Source organism: Grammomys surdaster, unplaced genomic scaffold (genome assembly GCF_004785775.1).
Source record: "Grammomys surdaster isolate TR1022 unplaced genomic scaffold, NIH_TR_1.0 61, whole genome shotgun sequence".
In the NCBI taxonomy this organism is placed as follows: domain Eukaryota; kingdom Metazoa; phylum Chordata; class Mammalia; order Rodentia; family Muridae; genus Grammomys; species Grammomys surdaster.
In genome coordinates this window covers 195,083-205,804 of record NW_021604563.1, presented here as the reverse complement: position 1 = coordinate 205,804, position 10,722 = coordinate 195,083, and positions in this window count along the sequence as shown.

Below are 10,722 nucleotides of genomic sequence, written 5' to 3'. Positions count from 1 at the left end.
CTGTTAAAAACTAATCTTCTTATAAGATATATGTTGAATAACTACTTTCTCAAAGTCTGTCTTTCTTAAAAAATTTGTTTGCTACACTTATTTATTTAGTGTATGTGTGGTGTGATAACATGTACAGGTATAAGCATACCGCAGTGGATTTTTGAAAGTCAATAAATGACATTTAGGTGTTAGTTCTCTCTTTCCATCATGTGGGTCCTACAGACTGAACTCAGTCCCTCAGACTTGGCAGCAAGTACTTTTAACAACCAAGACATTTCATTGGCTTTAAGAACTATTTTCTTAAAGACAATTCTTATAAAAATGATTTCTTGAATACAACAGAGATTTTTCTTCTTTTTAAGAAAAAATACACTCACCTCTTCAACATTTCTGAAAACTTTGGACTGTTTCGTCCTCCATCATGTGTTATTAGGAGTTGGAGTCTGGACAGGATTCATGACTCACACTCTTGCAGCTATTCTGAAGACCATCATTGCATGTTCTGTTTCTGCTTTGTTTTAACTAGAATCATCCAAGTAATACATATGCATCATATTAATATAGAAAGTCCTAATGTGTTACATAAAGCGCAATGAATTCTGGCTAACTCCTATTGTACATAAATTGCATTGGGTCATACTCATAATGTCAGAATATATTGATTTTAATTTTTCTATTACATTTATGAATGTTCTATATGATATAGTTAATGTTGTTAGATTAGAGTATTTTCCACTAAGAGAGAGACAAGACAGAGTGGGTGTATTCGTTTTTGTTAACCTGACACAAGCTAGAGTCATCTGAGAAGAAAGAACATCAATTAAGTAAATGCCTCTATCAGATTGACTTGTAGGTAGGCTCAGGGGGCATTTTCTTGATTGAGAACTGATGTGGAAAGGCCCAGTCCACTGTGGGTGATATCATGCCTTGGAGATGGTCTTGGGGTCTAGAAGACAGGAGACTGAGTAAGCCTATAAGCAGCATTCCTCTGTAGTCTCTGATTCCATTTCTGCCTTGAGTTCCTGCCCCGTTCACTATGAGTTCTCATCTGTGAGCAAAAATAAAGCCATTCTTCCCCTAGTTGCTTTTGGTCATGGTGTTTAATCAAGGCAATAGAAACATAATTAGAACAGTAGCTAAACAAGAACATGAGCTGAATTTCCAGACAGACTGTTTGGAGGTACTATATTCAACGCCTTCCCCTGGAAACCTAGATTGCAATCTCCTTGTGCAGATCAGGAAATTAAGTCTTAGGGACACTAAGTAGACTTGGCAAGTTTATATACCTTAGATAAATAAGTGTCAGAATAGAAATTTTAACCCATGCCTGGATATTTTTCAAACTGTATCTTTTCTATGTGCTCTCACTCACAGAATATTTATACGGTCAGCCTTCAAAATCACAAATTGTACGCCTTTAATCCTAGCACTTGGGAGGCAGAGGCAGGCGGATTTCTGAGTTCGAGGCCAGTCTGGTCTACAGAGTGAGTTCCAGGACGGCCTGGGCTATACAGAGAAACCCTGTCTCGAACCCCCCCCCCCAAAAAAAAAATCACAAATTGTAACATGAAGTACATGATCATATATATCAGTATCCTTTATGTTTTAGTTGAATTAGAGGATTTGATGATTAGAAAAAAAAGATACTTGTTGAGATATAATTCATTCCGGATCTTCTTTGCACTTGCATGGTATGTGGTAGCTGTTGGATAAATAAAATGGTTAGTTATGAAATAAGCGCATAAAATTGAATAACTATCTTCTTTTCATTCATATTGTTTAAAATAGAATTGGGCTGAGTTGGGCACATAACTATAATCCCAGCACTGAGAAGCAGAGGAAGAAGGATCACAAGTTCAAGGCCAGCTTGGGCTGCATAATGACTCCAGGTCAGCCAGGGCTATATTAGCAAGATTTTATCTCAAAACAAAACAAAACAAACAAAAAATCCACACCACAATTTGTATAATTCTGTACACAGTGTTTCATAAATAGAGAAAAGTTACATTCTTTCATGTTGGAAATATTTATTTTGGTACCCATGATAAATAGCTACTGTGGAGTGAAATTGACAGCCTTATTAGAATTGTCTAGCACATAGTAGACTGAATACGAGTTATGCGCATTTCCCCTGAGTTCTATTTCCCATTAAAGATATATTTTTATTTTATTATGACACTTGTGTGTGTGTGTGTTTTCCTTGGTAATACTTAACCTCTCTCCCATTATCTTCATTGGTCTCCTTCTTATTTCCTAGTGGATAATCAGAGAGAAATAATGTTCTGTCAAGGCTAATAAATAAATAACAAACCCCAAACTAGACAATGTGCTGAGAGTGAGGAGCCTTGGAACACTTGATGTGGGATGTCTCCATCAAATTCCTCCTCTCAAAGTTCAGGGAACCCTGCAGAAGAATGAGCAGAAAGCTTGTAAGAGCCAGAACAGGTGGGGGGGCACCAAGGAAATAAGACACAACAGGACTGACACACATATGAGATGTGTGGCAGGGCCTGCATAGGTCTGGGCCTGACGAAGTGGGTCCCAGTGCTAAGAGGTAGAAATAGACATAACCCACATCCCTAATCCAGAAGCTATTTCAAATTGATAACAACTTGCAAATGAAAAATTAGTTTCTCCAATGGAGTTTCACTAGGGATAGAAACCAAGGTCAGGTCCTTTGCCCAACAGTAAATGATCAATGCAAAATAAGCTCAGTGGCATTTTTGGAGGTTTGTTTTTGTTTGTCTCATATTATTTTGTTTGGGCATTCCCCCTTACTAGCCTTTTGCTAGTATATCGTGTTTTCTGATTTTGTGTCTTTGTTTGTTTCCTTCTTTCCTTATTTATTTATTTATTTATTTATTTGGGTGTGTGTGTGTGTTTCTAGGGAAGTGAGAAAGATCCAGGAAAAGATGAGGGGAAACTTTGCATTAGATTCAGGAAATTTTAATTATTATTGGCCAAAGTGTCCTGATTTTAAGTATTCCACACAGTTCATCTTTGCATAACAGTGGTTAGAAGCACAGGCTTGCTACAGTAACATCTAAGCTTGAGATTTGATTCCATATCAAACCAGTTGAGTGTTGTGTGCCTGAAGTTTCTTATCTTCTCAAATGAGGATAAGAACAGTGTCTGCATCTTTATACATTGTTAAGGATTAAATATGATAATGTGAGAAAAATATTAGATACATAACAAATAATAAGTATTAGCTATGTTTATTGTTGCTATTCTACACTTTCTGAGAAGAAATAATGGGTAAAGTAATGTTCTCCAGGTACAAAAATGGTTTATGAAGCAACAATATTAAAACAAGATAAGATTGGCAGAAAATCTGATATATGGTTTAGTGGAACAGAATAAAAACTCAGTTCTGAAAACGTTTGGAAAGTGATAAATTTGGTATTTCTTATCAGTAAGTAGCATGGATTATTCAGGAAATGATGGTGATACACTTGGTACATTTCTTCATTTAAAAACATGAGTTTGTACTCTTTGTTTTCACTGTAGAAAAAAAATAGAGTAATAGTTTAAAAAAAGGTTACCATGATCCTAGCTTGAAGACAGGTGCCTAGCTAAGTGATAAAGTGATAAAGCATAGTTTAGAAAATCCCCTAGAAAAACCACCAAATTGTTTTGTGCATTTTAAGTTTGCTTAACTCGAAATTTTTATTTTGCAATGAAATGTCACTCACATTATAGACAAAAACTAGAGAATGCTAACTAGTACCTTATGTGGTTGGAGCTGTGGGGCCTGCACAGACTATTGAAAGAAACTCGTTCTCGAGAGGAATATGGAAGTGCTTAGTCATAGCAAAAATACACAAGCCCAATGAGTCAGCAGAAACTCCTGGCTGTTTCTAGCAGTTATTTTCAATTGCTAAATAGGCAAATGTGTATAAGGCTCCATAGGTGTGGTGGTACAACGTTAAAAGCAACACTGGGTGTCTATGTAAGGAGTGGTTGAGAATATTTGTCTATTGTTTGAAGTGCTGCTTTCCATTCTGGTAACACATTTTTCTGTATATATAAATCATCTCTATCTTCAGCCATTATTCATTCACAGCTCCTGGTTCCTTAACGACCAGGATTGGCTGATCATCATTGTGCCTACACTTGCTTTTGTACATCCTCGGATGTATGAATTCAATCATCTTTCCTATAACTTTTTGTGCCTCCACTCTGCTTCGGTTAGAATAGTGGCTTTGAGCAGCAGCAGTTCAAACATTTGAGTACTGATGACTGTGTTTGAAATAAATTGTGGCTGTAAGATCTTTTAAAGTCCTAAAGATAGGCCAGAATTTCACTTAATCAGAGTGTCTTAAGTGGAGGCATCATAAGTTATAGTATATCAAAACCAGAATGAAACATGGCAGTTTTCACTGATATTTTACCTGGAGGAAAATATTAGAGGGAAGTAAATGTAAAACCTAGCTCATTGTGGTGCTTTTCCTTCCTTTATATATCGATCATTTCAAAACATTATTTTATATTATAAACTGTAATGATAATATGTAGTAGATAACATATGAAAAATGTTAATGTCAACTGCAAAACAATTGAATTGCCTTAAAAACATCTGAAGTGATATGAAAATATAGTTCTTATAACCAAACAGCATCATGCAATACCTATATCTACCCATTAAATTCTCTTCTGATTTAATGGGGTAAACCTGCTTTTTCTAGCCTTCTTTCTACAGTAACTGGCTGAGTCATGCTGTTTTTAGTCAGCCTTTGCTGTGCCAAACTCTGTCTGCTGCAACGAGAAAGAAAAACTGAAATAAGAAAATAAATAACTCTCTTTCCAGAATCTAAAGCAGGCAGAGTATTTGGAACTCTTTGTTTTCTGCACCTGTACTGGGTCAGTCCTTACATAAGTCTTATACAATTCAGTGGTTTTGCTTAGGGGCCAAGCGAGGCCAAAGCCAGCATCAAAATCAATATCTACCTAGCCATTTGTTTTCATCTTTCTTTTCCTTGGTCCTGAAAACAGGAGATTAACTCCTTACTGTTTTCAAGATGGGTACAGCTTTCAGAAGAGGCATCTTCAGCACTCTGCACAGTTCAAGTATGATTATCGAGGAATATTTAGCATATTAGTATTCAAGGACTGAGAAGCCCCGTGTGATCTGTTGACAGAACAATACTCTTCTTTTGAGATGGGTAGGTGAAAAACTGGCATGACTTTTGGTTAAATATGATACTGATTTGAAGTTATAATTGGTTCATCGTAATGGTGTAAATACAGGGATTTTCTATGAGTTTTATATGCTTTTCATCAAATTGCAACTATACTATTGCCTTTCACTGTTGATCACTCTGAGGTGCGTTGGCAGTTGCTCAGTGGTATCTAAGGGCTACACTTTCTAACAGATATAACCATGTCCCTCACTTCCCTGAGGCCCTTTTCCCACTTAATTCCAGTTTATGGACTTTAAATTGGTACAACCTTTCTGGGTAGCAGGTAGGGAATTAAATTAAACATGTGTATACCATTCGAGGTAGCAATTCCATGTCTTTAAAATGTGCCCTAAGGAAAGCATTAAGAATGTGCACAAGGATATGGAAACAATAAAATTCATCAAACTAAATATCCAAATTGGGGCTTTAACACCAATGTAAATTTATTGAAGGGTAATGGGAATCCAAAAATTATCTGTCAGTGAATAGGAAGTGCAGAGGCATACAGAAGCATTCTAGGGATGCTTTACATACTCACACACACACACACACACACACACACACACATGCACACACACACACACACACACGTTCAAGAACTCATGTACACACACATCAAACTGTGCACCAGGTTTATTCATAAAACCTTAACAAGGCTCCATACACATTTCACAGGCACAACGGAGGCAAACTAATAAATAGGCCAGATCTATTCCAAAAGCGAATAAGACATATACCCTCACAATAGAAAATGATGAAATGTCATTCATCTTATTATAGGAAGCATGCATCAGTTCTAAAGTAAACTATGGAAGACTTATAGTTTTTACCTTTTGTTTCTGTATGGATCAATGCTATGCATTAACTAAAATAAAATTGAGTAACAAAATTCTGTAGAGAAATGTCGTATGGTTTTCACCACAAGTATATAAGTCCCTCTAATTTTAAAAACACATGAAACACCATCAGTATGTCTTAAGTCAAGTTGAGATATAATTACATTGTAAAAAGCCCAAGTACACTTTTTGATATCATAAAATTATCCTAAGAATTAACATTACTTTAAAATGTAGTTAAGGATGTAGATATGATGCCTTAGAGGTATAATACATGGTAGACAAAACAGACTTAATCTTAAAAAGAGACTAAACTTTTAAGCAGCGTTGAGACTCTGAAACACTTTGCATTATGAGGAAGTCAGTGGGTAGAATATGGTGGCTTAAATAAGAGGTCCCCTCATAGTCCAGGCATTTGAATACTTGGTTACCAGTTGGTAGGACTGTGTGGGGAGATGTAATGAGTGTGGCTTTGCTAGAGGAGGTATTTACTGGGGTGGACTTTGAGGTTTCAAAAACCTCCTATCACCCTCTACCACTCTCACTATTCACTCCTGTTGTTTTCTGCTTGTGCTGTAAAATATGAGCTCTCAGCTGTCCCTACTGCCACACCTAGTGACCACTGCCATGATCCCTACCTTGGTTATGATGGGCTCCTCACCCTCTGGAACTATGATCCCCAAAGAAACCCTCCCTTCTAGAAGTTGCCTCACCCATTGGTTTTGTTTTGTTATTGTTTATTTTAATGACAGCAATAGAAAAGCAACTAATACAGAAGTAATGGTTTCTCCAGCCAAACTAATGACCTCCCCCCATGACTACCTTGCCTTTTAAAAGAACAAAGGAAAATCATTTTTCTGCTAATGTAAAAAAAAATAAAATAAAACCTCTGAATTCTTGTGTGCTTGGGAAAGAATCTCTGACTGGAAGCAAAAAATTTCTTTTTCAAATCTTATTCAAAGAAGATATGAACAACAAAAGACCATAGAATATGTAAATTGTATTGGTCACACACCCAAGAATGAGGTAGTCATAGAAACCAGCCACTATGTGTTTTAGGTGAAAGGATTTACACACACACACACACACACACACACACACACACACTCATTCACACACAATACACACGCACACACACATTCATTGTAATTAAATAATAATTAATGCTAATAAATATTTGTTCGGTTTATTTTTTTTTATTTGACACAATGTTTTGCTATATAGCTCTGGTTGACCTTAAGTTCACAGAGATCCACTTGTCTCTGCCTCCTTGAATGAGCTCTGGGATTAGAAGTATATGCTACCAAAAAAAAAAAAGTATATGCTACCACACCTGGCTCTGTTAATTTGTTTGTATCTCACTGAGTGTTCAGCAAGGTTTGTGTATCCTTGTGTGCTGTATCTACTGTCAAAAATTATAATAAAGGTGACTATAAAGTTCAGGTAAACTATAGGTCAGAAAACCTAGCTTGGTTACGGAAAAGGAAGGGGCTTAAACAGAATGGGTAGGGAGGACCAAGTGATTGAACTATGATCATTAAACTGGTGTTTTGCAAGCATGAAAACCCTGCTGATAAGCTTCAGAACCCATTTTTTTTTAAGTCAGAGGTGGTAGGTTGTATTTGTAAACACAGTACAGGGGAGGCCGGGTAGGCAGGGAGGCAGAACAGGTAAACCTCTGGGGTTTCACTGTAGCCTACTTTGAGAGTTCTAGGCCAGTAAGAGACCTCACCCTGCTCCCAAATAAAAGGTGGCCATCACTTCAAGCATGACACTCAAGGTTGTCTTCTGGCATCCACACTCAAGTGCACACACGTGCACAGACACCTGCACACACATCTGTATTGCATACACCCACATCCATTCCCCCCCATACACAAGAAAACCCATCTTTGACAGGAAGTAAAAAAGCAGATGCCAGACGAAAGCATTAGGCTCAGCTGGCTAATCCAGAAGTCACGACCCCTTCCCTGAAAAATGTCTTCAGCAGTGCTACGGTGATCTAGTCCTTTCCCTTTCTTAACTTATGAAATTTTGAAACTTTTATTTGTGTTTTGTTTGTGATAGCATTTGTGGTATTATTTCATAGACATATTCAGAATAAAAATAAAACATCATAAAAATGGAAAGTTAGAATTTATCTACCTTTTGGGGTTTTACAAAACCCTTACTATTAGGAAGCTGGGAGTATGCGTGGAGGACTGGGAGGAGTAGAGGGAGGGAAATTGCAGTCAGGATGTACTAAAAACAAAACATACATTTAAAAATGACCATATAGTTGATTGTTCACTGACCGTTTAAAACTGAAAGATGCTCAAAATAATGGAAGAGTATATATCCACCTGCATGTCTGCAATACATGCAACTAATTACGTTTATTTTTTCATAAGTTTTATTATATGATATAATCATGCAACTACAGAATAAATCATATTTTTACTCTGACTATATATTCTGCTTATAACCTTAATTTTGACAATGTTGCTAAATCCTTACAAAAAGTTTAATTTTTTTTAGAATTTTTTGATTATTTTCTACCTTTATAACTGATAGTTATTAAAATTACAAGTAAATAATTATCAACTAAATACCCTAAATAATTCTCAACAATTACCTAATTTAAACTAAGATATCATACATAAAATAATAACCCGGGCAAGTGGGTTTTTTTAAACAGAATGTTGGTTTTAATTATTAGGAGAAATTTCTGTAATTGTTAATTCTAAATGTTTGAAGAATATAAACTAGGGCAGAGTAATTGCCAGTCTATTAGGAAATCAGGCAAAGCACTCAAAGCTCATGAGGCCACAGGACACAGTGGGAAATACTCTTAGAACAAGTCTAAGCTTAGCATCACTGATGTGTAATTTATAATGTTGGTAATCTGGTTTTAGCAGATTAAACTGTAGCTTAGGAAGAAAATATTAATCACAGTCTTGACTATCTGGGTTTTTGGTTAAAGAGGATGAAACAAAACTTCCTATGATACAGGGTAACTTTGATATTTACTTCTACTTTTGAGATAACCTTCCCAGATTTACAAATACTGAGCTGTCATCTGACCTCACTCCCCACTTCAGGGATCAGGTTCCTCACATGGCCCTACATACAGGTCTCCTGGCACAAAAGGTCATGGTTCCTTTCTTTTGTCTTCCTTATTATCTGGAAGGGCTATTAATGAAGACTCATGGGGCCACAAATAGTGAGTTAAAGTGATCCTAACTCATGCCCTAGAGGATAATCTTCTAAAAGGCAGGGTGTTCAGTATCCTCTGGGAAAAGGAGAGACTGGAAAAATAGTTATTACCACCACCACCGCCGCTGCCGCCGCCGCCGCCGCCGCCGCCGCCGCCGCCGCCGCCGCCGCCGCCGCCACTACCACTGCTACTATTAGTAATACTACTATATGTATTGATTTATTCTCTTTTCTGCATAAATTGTAGAGCAGAGAAAAACTTACAGGGGTAGTTTTCTCCTTCCACCACATGGGTCCTGAAGATTGAACTTAGATCATTAGCCTTGGCAGCAAGTGCCTTTACCCACCGAGCCATCTTGATGACCCACCCTGCTTTCTAGGGAACTGTGTAAGGGTAATAAGGAAAAAATGGGCATGTAGTATGACTTTAACGAAATTTTGCTCTCCCAGTCATGACTACTATCCATTATAAAAAGACTGACATAAAACAAAGAGACAAAGTGTTAGAAATGGGATGTAAAAGTAACAAGAAAGGAAACACAAATTTACACAATGCATTAGTTTAGTTGCTGTCTTCAAGTTATGGGATAAGTTGTCTGAGAAATTTATAAAAAGGGAAGACAATATTATACTATTTGTTCTATATGACTTCCTTCCTGGATCACTCTGCTTTCTCCTCCTCCTCCTCCTCCTCCTCCTCCTCCTCCTCCTCCTAAGTCATATTATTTTTAAATTGTGTGTCTATGTATGTCTGTGAGTGGGTATATGCACATGAGTGCAGTGTCCTTGGAGGCCAGAAAAGGGTGTCAGATCCCTAGAGCTAGAGTTAGCAAGAGTTGTGACTTGCTTGATATAAGAGTACTCAAATCAAACTTGGGTCTTCTGGAAAAGGAGTGAGCCATCTTTCCAACCTGTCATTCTTTTAATTAAACAACTATAGAAAAGCATTTTTTATGCTTAGCTCTAGAAATTGGAAATAGAACAAAGAAACAAAGCACAAAAGAGCTTAGGATGTTGGATGAGTGCCTGCATGCTGGCCTTACCTCTCAGGCTAAACTACATGCAGCACAACTGGTAAGTGGTGTCCAGCCTTGGATGCTACTATTTCTAGTTGCATGATCATTGGTAAATTTCTTAACTTCCTTCATAACCATTAATAATCTTTCAAATTGCCCCTATAATGGCAGAAATCTGATCAAACTATACTTCAAAATGAAATGAGAAAATGTCTTCAAAAGATATAGTAAAATATCTGGCTCTAAGTGCTCAATAAGTATTATCTTCATTTTCCTTTAATATTAATGCTTTCAAGCAAAAACAAACAAACAAACAAACAAACAAACAAAAAACCAATGGCCACAGGCTGGGAAGAATGTAAAGTCTGACCCTAAAGAGCTAGGTTCTGGGAAGATGCGGTACTGAATCAGTTGAATATTGCTATAAAACTTAATATGCAAATCTTAGCTTCTAATTTATGTGTATGCATGTTTGTGTGGGAGTGAGTAAATGTAGATGAC